Source organism: Dendrobates tinctorius, unplaced genomic scaffold (genome assembly GCF_039654945.1).
Source record: "Dendrobates tinctorius isolate UK_male_01 unplaced genomic scaffold, ASM3965494v1 ptg000016l, whole genome shotgun sequence".
Lineage (NCBI taxonomy): Eukaryota > Metazoa > Chordata > Amphibia > Anura > Dendrobatidae > Dendrobates > Dendrobates tinctorius.
Genome location: NW_027361684.1, coordinates 50,502,826 through 50,514,911, shown reverse-complemented (window position 1 = coordinate 50,514,911; position 12,086 = coordinate 50,502,826).

Genomic DNA, 12,086 nt, shown 5'->3' with positions numbered 1-12,086 from the left:
AGCAGACATGGAGTTGACAGGTGTGCAGTGGTCGAAGCTGAAAGACCTCTGTAAAGTCCATCAGTGTTTTGAGGAATGCACATGGCTGGTAAGCACAGACGACGCCATCCTAAGCATGAGCATCCCACTTATGCGTCTGCTCATGCAAACTTTGACGCACCTTAAGGAGCAGGCGTATGCTGTCAATGTTGACGAGGAGGAAGAGGTGGAGGGAATCCTTGATGACATTCAGCCATTGTCTGCTCAGGGACCTCTCCTGGACGAGGTGGAGGAAGAAGAGGAGGAGGAGGATGATGATGGGGATGATTACTTAGGGGAGGAGGATGCATCTCGTGGGGCAAGTGAAAATGTTGGCGTGGCAAGGTCTGGTACAGGGTTTGTGCATGACTGGAGGGATGTGGATTTGCCAGAAAGTGCTCCTCCAACCAGCACTCGTAGTGCATCATTGACACTGGGAACATTGGCCCACATATCAGATTATGCCTTGCAGATCCTAAAAAGGGACCCACGCATTGCCAAAATGATGAACGATGACGACTACTGGTTGGCCAGCATCCTGGATCCACGCTATAAAGGCAAATTACAAAACATCATGCCACAGGAGAACCTTGACCTAATATTGGCTACTAAACAAGCAACTCTGGTTAACCGGTTGGTTGAGGCATTCCCAGCACACAGCAGCGGTGATGGTTCTCACACGAGCCGTACGGGCTGGGGGCAGCTTGGCAGAGGTGTTCGTGGTGCACACAGCAGAAGTGGCGATGGAGACAGGGGTTTCATGACAATGTTGTGGACTGATTCTTCACGGACCGCTCACACAAATGGTAATACTGCATCGATGGAAAGTGACAGGAGACAGCAGTTGTCAACTGTGGTTTACAACTACTTTTCCTCCCATATCGATGTTCTCCCGCACAGGTCATTCCCCTTTGACTATTGGGCTGCTAAACTGGACACCTGGCCTGAATTGGAACAATATGCCTTACAGGAGCTCGCTTGCCCAGCTGCAAGTGTGCTATCGGAAAGAGTCTTCAGTGCAGCTGGATCAATCCTGACAGAAAAAAGGACCCGTCTGTCAGCCCAAAATGTGGATGATCTAACCTTCATTAAAATGAACCATGCATGGGTTTCCAAGGATTTTGTCCCACCTTCCCTTGATGACACATAGGTTGCCAGAAAAATGGCTTGCTTTGGTCCTCCTCCTATTCCGCGAACTTGACCTATTTTGCCTTTTGCAGCAGCTGAATGACCCACATCTACATATGCCAATTTGTAAACCTCCCTAAGTGGGCAGTCCCCCCCATGGCCGGGGTCACCACCTAGCGCACAAAACCGTGCGAGTGTCGTTGCCCTAGACAGGTGGGTAGGCCGACTCTTGGGCACGGGCACTGGCATAGGGTCCCTCATAGTGCAATCAAGTGTCTCTGACAGTGGTGGTGCACACCCGCCGTCAGACACACCACCGTACTATGAGGGGCCCAATGCCAGTACCGACGCCCACGAGTGTGCCCCCCTTGCTTGGGCAGGGCCCCAGCATTTGCAATGTTTACCTCTCCCTGCTCCTTCCCTGTGTAGTCTGGGCTGTCAAATCCTTCACTGGGACTGCCACTACAAATTGATTGAACTGAAAGATGATGGTTAAGATGTAGCTATGCCCTGTCCTGCTGGCCGGGCTCTAGCTCCAGATGATCAGTGGCTTCCATTTCTTATGGACGTCGACTCACAATTACATGCAGTGGTGGTTTTTCATCAGCTTTCACAGTTTTCCTACTCACAAACGTGTGACATTCCGGCTCACATTTCAAAATGTGCCCTCTCATGCCAATCAAATAGAATCGCCTACGGCCTGTGGCTTCTGTCTTTTGCACTCCAAAGTTACGTGACAGACCATGATAGCCAGTGAGCACCATGTTTACATCGCTCCCTGTGATAAAAATTGGATTGAGATGAGTAACAGTGATGGAATCCACGGAAGTGCGATACAGCAAGACTTTATTCACAAAAAAATGTTTTCACTGTCTCAACACACAAATTAATTGAGGGTCAGCATCGCCTATGAGAATTGTGATGGAAGTTTTTCCCGTGAATAATAATTCCTAGATTTCTGCAATCAATAGCCTTTTTGTCACTAATTGTATGCATCTCATTTCCTATTGCGGAGAGGCTGGACTGTATTACTGAGACAGAAATATATATGAAGATTTAAAAATAACACCAAAAGTATATAGTTGTGTACGCCTCAAATGCATTTCCTTTTTTCCACTTTTTAGATTGCTGTGTAATCCATACTGAGAACACGGAGATTTTACATGTTTAAACTATGCTATATATACCTGCTATCCAGTGATAAAGTACCCTTTCTCAACTTTGTACAATCTGGTCAAATCCATACTGGGCCTGAGAACATCTGAGTCTGCCTCCTGATCTATAGACATATATTTTTAATGTGTAAACTAGGCTACATATATACGTGTTATCCGGTGAAACTGTACCCTTTATCAACTTTCTACAATGTTGTTGAATCCATACTGGGCCTGAGAACGGCTGCCGAGCTGTTAAGCAAGCTACAGCACCTGTGGTTTGGACACGTAATTTTTTCAGGAATGACGGTTAGGCCTAACTCCGGAATTGCGGTTGACCTGAACTTACTGGGAAATCATCGTTCGCGGGGAATAATCTGAATCCCAGATCCCCATCACTAACGGAGTTCAGCAGGTTATCTGCACCTGTAAGCGACAAAAGCTGGTCCTTTCAGTGTAGCGTGCATGCAGCCCCGGACATGTACTGGAATGCTAGACCTGTTATTGCTCGATCTCACATGCCACAGCCTCGCGTATCCCTCTAGTAAGGTTGACGCGTACCGCGGGGCCATGCCGGAGTCTCGGTCATTAACGGAATAAAGCTGAGAAATCGCTAGCACAACTACAAACGGACATACCACACCACACACAGAATCGACAAAGCTTGCAATCTGTCCATCTTTTCTGTAGCTTGTATGGTAGTGGTTTCCCGGGTGCAGTCCAATTAAGCCACAGGCTCCACTCCTGGTGGTGCCCTTTTGGACATTCCTTTAAGGTTCAGCTTTGCAATCATACTGCCCCCGGAAACCAAAAACTTTGCCTTCAGGGACGCTGTTTGGAGGTTCGTGGGAATAACGCCGCCCGATCAGCAGTCGGCATATGGGTCGCCCTCCCAGGGCTGTGGGGTACTCGGTACCGGGCCGGTGTCAGCGGGATGTGTCACAGCAGCGGTGACCCGGACGGTGGCTCTGGGCGCCCATGTAAATGGCGTGGTATAATGGTAAAGAGTTTATATAGATAGTTTGACGTCACCTGTGGTGTTCGGCAACATAGATGTTAGGCCGACGAGCAGGTGGGGGGGCATACTCATGGGCGATGGCACTGGCACAGGGCACCGCATAGTACGCAAAAATGTCTCTGCCGGTGGGAGGGCCTAAACAGCCAAGTGCAGTGAGATGGACGACAAGGAGTTCAGAGTAGTGCAGGGATTCCCTAGCAAGGAGACTTATGTAATTGTTTTCAATGTTGGGACAGCAATTTTTGGGGAGCACTATACTCTGGTGAATGATATATGGGGCCCACCATACACTGGAGCATTCCAAAGGTGGACATCAGACACTGGAGCAGCATTTACAGGGCCCATTATACACTAGAGCAGTAGAAATGGGGCCCATTATATATGGAGCATTATTTGGGCCCATAAGACAGTGGAGCTTCATCCATTGGGACCAACATATACTGTAGCATTATGTGGAGCTCATCATATACGGTTTGAAACATTATATGGGAATAATGATTCCGCATGGAGAAATATATGGGCCTCATTACTCTGTATAGCGCACTAAGCGCTGGCCATAATACTGTATGGAGTTATATACTGTCCGTTTTTGGAGGTATTGGAGAATTTAAAATGGATATCAGTTATGAGATGTAAGAAGTGAAGTATTTTTCATTGTACTATACTGCTATTTCTCTGCCGTATCGGAGCATCATGAGTTGTGGTATGTGTTAAAGGGGCGCTCTTTGGCCCTGGGCCCACGAAAACCTGGAGCCAGCCCTCCCCCCCCAACAACTGTAGCCAAATAACCCCCATTTTTCAGTGCGTAACTAGTATTATGAAGTTAATTAAGGTTGACAAGCTTCAGTAACAAGAATTTATGCTTTTGGCATTCAAATGGGCACTGTTGGTGTGTTTCCTGTCCTCCTCTCACTGCCGACTTTAATTCTCCATTGACTTACATTGGGTTTCGTGTTTCGGGACGACCCCGACTTTTCCCTATAGTCGGACGATTTTGCTCGACCCGACTTTTGGAAAAGTCGGGTTTCATGAAACGAAACTCGACCCTAAAAAACCAAAAGTCGCTCAACACTAGTGGGCAGGAATGTCACACGTCTGTGAGTAGGAAAACCGTGAAAGCTGATAAACCACCACTGCATCTCATTGTGAGTCTATGTCCTTAACAAATGGAAGCTATTGATCATCTGAAGATAGAGCTCAGCAGGACAGGGCATAGCTACGTCTTAACCATGATCTATCAGTTCACCAAATTTGTATTGGCAGTCCCAGTGAAGGATTTAACAGCCCAGACTACACAAGGAGAGTTCAGTATTGCAAGTGCTGGGGCCCTGAGCAAGCAGGGGGGCCCACTCGTGAGCGGCGGTACTGGCACTGGGCCCCTCATAGTACGCCAGTGTGTCTGACAGCGGGTGTGCACCTCCACCATCAGAGACACTTGATTGTACTATGAGGGACCCTGTGCCAGTGACGTCGCCCAAGAGTGGGCCCACCCACCTGTCCAGGGCAAAGGCACTCGCACGGGTGCGTGCTCTAGGTGGTGACCCCAGCCCTGGGGGGGAGGCAGCCCATTTAGGGAGGTTGAAAAAATGGCATATGTTGATGTTGGACATTCAGCAGCTGAAAATGGAGGAATTGGAAAAGTCCGAGGAAGAGGACAAAAGCGAGACATTTTTCTGGCAACCTACGTGTCAGCAGGGGAAGGTGGGACAAAATCCTTTGAAACCCATGCATGGTTCATTTTAATGAAGGTTAGATCATCAACATTTTGGGTCGACAGATGGGTCCTTTTTTCTGTCAGGATTGATCCTGCAGCACTGAAGACTCTTTCGAATAGCACACTAGCAGCAGGGCAATCGAGCTCCTGTAAGGCATATTGTGCCAATTCAGGCCAGGTGTCCAGTTTACAGGCCCAATAGTCAAAGGGGAATGACCTGTGAGGGAGAACATCGATATGGGAGGAGAAGTAGTTTGTAACCATAGCTCACAACTGCTGTCTCCTGTCACTTTCAATCAATGCAGTATTATCAGTCGTGCGAGCGGTACTTGAAAAATCAGTCCAAAACATGTTCATGAAACCTCTGTGTCCAACGCCACTTTGGCTGTGTGCACCACGAACACCTCTTCCATGTTGCCCCTACAGCTCGTGGGAAAACCATCACCGCTAGTGTTGAGCATTCTGCAATATCGGGTATTGGCTGATATTCGCGGTATCGAAGTTCCGATACTGAGTTCCGATACTTTGAGAATATCGAATACCGGAATTGGAAGTTCCCATAATGCAATGAGCCAGTTTGATTTTATTCAGCCAATGAGGAATCCTAAGAAGTGTGGGCACATCCTGTTATGCATGTTAGGCATGTTAACTAATGGTATGGCTGTGATTGGCTTCTAAAATGATGTCATGATGCACTGTAAAAGCCGCCGCCGCCATTTTGGGTTCACTCTGATGTGAATTTACTTAGGGACAGGACACTGCTGTTCTGACTCTGAGTGACAGTTTGAGCTAGCGATTTGCTTTATTGTGCTTTACCCAGGCTACTTTAGCAACCGCTGTGTGAGAAGCTTTCTTTTGCCTTGCAGCGCTGTTCACGGCTGTTTGCGAGGTCTCTGTGTGTGAGTGCAGCTCACTGCCTCATACTTTGTCCTTTTTTGCATTAGTGCTGCTCATTTTTCCAGATTTCTCCTATTAGTGTGGTTCCATCCATATCCAGCTGGATTGCTTGAAAACACTATATAGGAGTAGATAGAGGAGCTTTTCTGCAGCCTTGCAGCGCTGTTCACGGCTGTCTGCGAGGTCTCTGTGTGTAAGTGCAGCTCACTCTGTAGTGTGTTCTGCAGCCACCTCTGGTTGTAGTCCGCCCAGCATGCGTCACTGCCTCATACATTGTCCTTTTTTGCATTAGTGCTGCTCATTTTTCCAGATTTCTCCTATTGGTGTGGTTCCATCCGTATCCAACTAGAATATTTGCATACACTATATAGGAGTAGATAGAGGAGCCTTTCTGCTGGCTTGTGCCCTGCAGCCCCAGCCAGATTAGTATTAGCCTATTTTTTGGAGCCTCATCTATTGCATTGTAGGTTACCTTCTTGCATTGTATTAGTTACAAAAAGTTTGTGATACTATCGGTTTTACATCTTTGGGCACATCCGGTGTCTTTTTGTGAGAAAAAAAAAATTAATAGCGTTCACCAAACACTCCACTTTACAGTTGTGTAGGCCACATTAGCTCATATTAAAGTGTAGTCCACACACTTTATAAAATTAGTGTTTCTTATACCTGTTAGCAGCTGTTCAGGAATAAGCACATTAAGCCCTTAGTACTTTTCTGCCTATCTTTATCAGTCTACCAAGATGAAGAAGGCAGGGAGTAAGGCATGTGGTCGTGGAGTTTCTGCAGGGAGAGGACGTGGGGATTCTGTGCCTGCTGCGGGCACCAGTGACTCAGCATCCCCCAGTTTTACCAGGGAACAATCCTTTATGAGCAGCTTTGTAGGAGCTCGCCGTACCCCACTGCTGGGGTACGAACAAATTGAAGCCATTGTCGGATGGATGGCCGCTAACGCATCGACTTCAATTAGTTCAGATCCTCTCAGGTCCAGAGCACTGAAGAGCACCCATCTGTCTCTTCACCACCTGCCAAATTGCCCAGGCAGTCAGAGAGCCCCGGACCGGAGCCATCTCTACTTCTGTTCTCTGAATCTGTTGGCTTGGAAAGAGGGGGCCAGCCAAGCAACATTCGAGAAATTGAAGAAGAGGTAGTATGCAGTGATGCGCAACAGCTTTGTCTCTCTGAATCTGAAGAGGCGGGTGGGACAGTGCCTATGGTCAGCACACCTCAGTACGCATCTGATGATGAGACTCAGGTGCCACTTTCTGGTGCGTACTGTGCTGTCAAGACTACCCAGTAGAAGCAGTTGTTTGAAGAGGGTAGTGTAGATGATAAGGTCCTTGACCCATCATGGCGTGAGGTGCAGGAAGGTGGTGGGAGCAGCTCTGAGGAAGAGATTCCCTGAACGGCCAAAAAAGCAGGGAGAGGGAGGGGGAAAAGCGGGCGCTCCCAAGACTTGCAGTGCCTGGTCCTTTTTTGACAAAGTTGCAGATGACATTTGCTTTGTCAAATGCAAGCTGTGTAATCAGAAAGTGAAAAGAGGGAAAAATGTCAGCAACCTCAATACCACAAATATGTGGAAACATGTGCAGACCAAGCACGTGGTGGAGTTACAAAGACACACTGAAGACCTAGGCCAACCTACAGCACCACCTACCACCTCTTCAGCTCGTGTTGTAGCCTCTTCCTCCAGCTCACACACAGCTGGTTCGGTTTCCTCACAGGATCGCCATGTTAGAACCTCTGGCACTGTTGTACAGAGACACAGTGTCATTCCACCAGCACCATGTTCCCTGTCATCCTCACACTCCCAGGCCAGTCTACAGCCATCGGTAGCACAGGCATGGGAGAAAAGGCGCCCATGCTCGGCAAACCACCCCCGAGCACAGGCTCTGAATGCTGGCATTGCAAAACTACTGTCCCTTGAAATGCTCTCATTCAGGCTGGTGGAGACTGAAACCTTCCGTAACTTCATGGCATTGGCAGTCCCACAATACAACATGCCCAGCCGCTTTTATTTCAGCAGACAAGCCGTCCCTGCCCTGCAAAACCATGTGGAGGGAAAAATTAAACATGCGCTACTAAACACCGTCAGTAGCAAGGTCCACCTGACCACCGATGCGTGGACCAGTAACCATGGACCGGGACGATATTTTTCCCTCAACGCCCATTGGGTAAATGTTGTGGAGCCGGGTACAGATCTTGAGAGTGGCGCTGTACGTGTTCTGCCAACTCCAAGGATTGCAGGAATCCAGTCTGTACACATTGACTCCTCCTCATACTCCAGTTCCTCTGAATCAGCGCTGCAGGAGCCGTCACAGTCTACCTCCACATGGACCCGTGAACGCTTACCTGTTAAGACCGATATGAGCACAGCCGTGGCCAAACGTCAACAGGCCGTATTGAAATTAATTTCTTTGGGGAATCGAAGCCACACAGCACAGGAGCTCTGGAATGCCATCAAGCAGGAGAGCAACGTGTGGTTTGTGCCAGCGAATCTCCAGCCAGGCATGGTAGTGTGTGACAATGGCCGAAATCTGGTGGCGGCTCTGGGCCTAGGCAACCTCACTCACATCCCATGTCTGGCACATGTGCTCAACTTGGTCGTGCAGAGTTTTTTGAGGGACTATCCGGATCTTGATGCACTGCTGCACAAGGTCCGCATAGAGTGCGCTCACTTGCGGCGTTCCAGCATGGCAAGATCGCACATTGCAGCTCTGCAGCGCAGATTCCGCCTTCCGGAACATCACATCATATGTGACCTACCCACCAGGTGGAATTCAACGTTACATATGTTGGAGAGGTTGTGTGAGCAGCAGGCAGCAGTAATGGAGTACCAGCTGCATCAGACGCAAACAAGTCGCACTGCGAGCCGTTCACACCTCACCACCACTGAGTGGGCCTCTATGAAGGACATCTGCCACATTTTTTGCGTGCCTTCGATGATTCCACGCGGATGGCGAGTGCAGATGATGCACTAGTCAGCATGACTATCCCCCTTATCTGCCTGCTTGAAAAACACTGCAAGCACTAAGGGAGGAGGTTGTGGAAGAGGTGGACGATGAGGAGTCACAAATGCCATCTGCTTCTGGACAGTCTGCGCAACATGGTTCCTCACAAAGGCCTAGGCAAGGGACACTTTGTGAGGAGGATGAGGAGTCAATGGAGGAGGAAGACATCTGTCCAGAGGAGGGAGGTACACAATGCTCTAGTAGTCAGTATGTAGAGCGAGGGTGGGGTGATGCAGAGCAGGCAAAGATGACGCCTCAAGCAGGGGACAGCGTTTCTTGGCCAGTTGGCAGTCTGCAGCACATGGTTGATTTCATGCTGCAGTGCCTGAGAAACGACCGCCGCATCGCCCACATTCTCAACACGACTGATTATTGGGTGTACACCCTCCTAGATCCTCGCTACCGGGACAACTTACAAAGCCTCATAACACCGTTGAACCGGGAGCATAAAATGCGGGAGTACCAAGACACACTGGTGCATTCCATCATGTTCTCCATTCCACCCGAGAGCAGTGCTGCTAGTGCTTTACAAAGCAGCTCAGTGCGTCGAGGCAGTGGAGGAAGCTCTGCACAAAGAGGGAGCATAAGCAGCGCCTCAGCACAAGGCAAGACCAGTATGGCCCAAATATGGCAACATTTTGTGTCCCCGCCACAAATGTCTACACCATCACAGACGGCACCAGTCAGCAGGAGGCAACGTTTCCGTCAGATGGTGACAGACTCTCTTCCCCCTTCAAGTTTTGGGTCTCTAAGCTGGATACATGGCCAGAGCTTAGCCAGTATGCATTGGAGGTGCTGGCTTGCCCTGCTGCTAGTGTATTATCGGAACGCGTCTTTAGTGCCGCAGGTGGTGTACTAACAGACCGTCGCATGCAACTATCCTCCGATAACGTTGACCGGCTTACTTTTCTGAAAATGAACAAGGCCTGGATCTCGCAGGAATTTGCCAGTCCTCTTCCAGATGAAATAATTGGTTGGCAACAGTCAGGCCCGGACTGGCAATATAACTAACCGGGCATTTTCCCGCTGGGCCGCTGTCACGTGGGCCGCGCCCGATCATCTGGCCGCTTGCCAGCTGCTGCGGCCACTGTTGCTCCTGCAGCCGGCCCTCTGCGGGCACGGCGGTGATAGTTTCAAGTTCCTCCCACACTGCAGGGAGATAAGCCGCCACGCCCCCCCCACGCACCCCATCCTCGCCTTAGCATGAGACCCCCTCCCCCCAGCCACTCACAGCGTCGCACTCGCTTGCCTGCTCGCTCTGTTCGCAGGACCTGTGATGAGGTCACAGGAGGGGAGGAGTCAGGGGGTCACATGATCAGCAGGAGCCTTTGTCCAGACCCCCGTTCATGTCACCCCTGACTCCGCCCCTCTTGTGACCTCATCACAGGTCCTGTGCGCTCAGCCTTGCCTCTACCGTCTGCAAGACTCTGCTTTGCTGTTTTCATGGTGCTGGTTGAGGTATGTATCTGTGGGGTCAGGATTTACAGTGTGGATGTAGCAGAGCTGTGTGTGTACGAGGTGTACGGAGCGGAGCCGTGAGTGTACGAGGTGTACGGAGCGGAGCCGTGTGTGTACGAGGTGTACAGAGCGGAGCAGTGTGTACGAGGTGTACGGAGAGCAGCCGCACGCGTACGAGGTGTACGGAGAGGAGCCGCGCGCGTACGAGGTGTACGGAGAGGAGCCGCGCGCGTACGGAGAGGAGCCGCGCGCGTACGAGGTTTACGGAGCGGAGCCGCGCGCGTACGAGGTGTACGGAGAGGAGCCGCGCGCGTACGAGGTGTACGGAGAGGAGCCGCGCGCGTACGAGGTGGACGGAGTGGAGCCATATGTGTACGGGATATACGGAGCGGAGCCATATGTGTACGGGATATATGGAGTGAAGCCATATGTGTACGGGATGTACGGAGCGGAGCCAAGTGTGTACAAAGCATACAAAGCGGGCTTTTCCCACGGACACAGGAGTACACGGCGGAGCCCCGAGGAGCATTTTAAAACACACACATGACGTTCCACCTGAAGTGATGTGCTGGAAGCTGACCGGAAATGAGAATATCTTGAGGAGATTGTGACGGAACCAGGAATGCTTCAGATCCATCACCGTGTCCTCCTCCGACAGCGCAGACAGCAGGATCGCCTTGGAATCGGGGATGCCGGCCATGTGAGCGGATCATGATAGGTCCTGCACCGGGAGGCTCAGGTGGGCACTACAATGGGAGCCGGGCTGCTATAGTATCTTTGTAGAATCTTTCTTTATTTCTTTCTCTCTTTTTCTTTCTTTCTCTGTTCTTTCATTCTCTGTTCTGTCTTTTCCCTCATTTTCTTTCTCTCTCTGTTCTTTCTTTCTCTTTCTGTTCTTTCTTTCTCTCTCTAATCTTTCTTTTTTCTCTCTCTGTTCTTTCTTCCCCTCTTTCTTTTTCTTTCCTCTCTTTCTCTCTGTTCTTTCTTTCTTTTCTTTACTTCTTTCTTTCTCTCTCTGTTCTTTCTCTGTCTCTCTCTGTTCTTTCTTTCTTTCCCCTCTTTCTTTCTCTCTCTGTTCTTTCTCTGTCTCTCACTGTTCTTTCTTTGTCTCTCACTGTTCTTTCTTTCCCCTTTCTTTCTCTCTCTCTCTATTTTCTTTTTTCTCTCTCTCTCTGTTTTCTCTCTTCCTTAGTGCCAGTCAGTGTGCCCATAATGCCAGCCACTGTGCCCTCAGTACCATTCAGTGTGATCAGCAGTGCTAAATGGGTGCGATTAGGTGTGGACATGGGTGTGACTAGTTGTGAAATGGGTGTGGCTGGGCGTGGTCAAAATTTGCAGCGGCGCGCTACAGTCTTTGTCCATCTTTCCCTTCTTCAAAAGTTGGGAGGTATGATAGGGGCGGCTATGACCAGGGGGTCTGGTTGCCCAATAGAGAGCAGTTCTGCCAGGAATTCTGTAATCATGCATACAAAAGGGGACAGAGATTTGGGAGGAGTACTGTACCTAAAAGCAATAAATAGGACTGAGCTGAAATACTGGGCACAGCTGTGACTACATGTTATATAGTCGTGTTAATCTCCTCTCACTTCTTGTAACCTACAAGTGTACAAAGATATTATATAGTCACCATGTGACTAGTGGGCCTGTGTAACTTCAAATGCCAGGGCTGAATTTTAGTCCCAGTCCGGCCC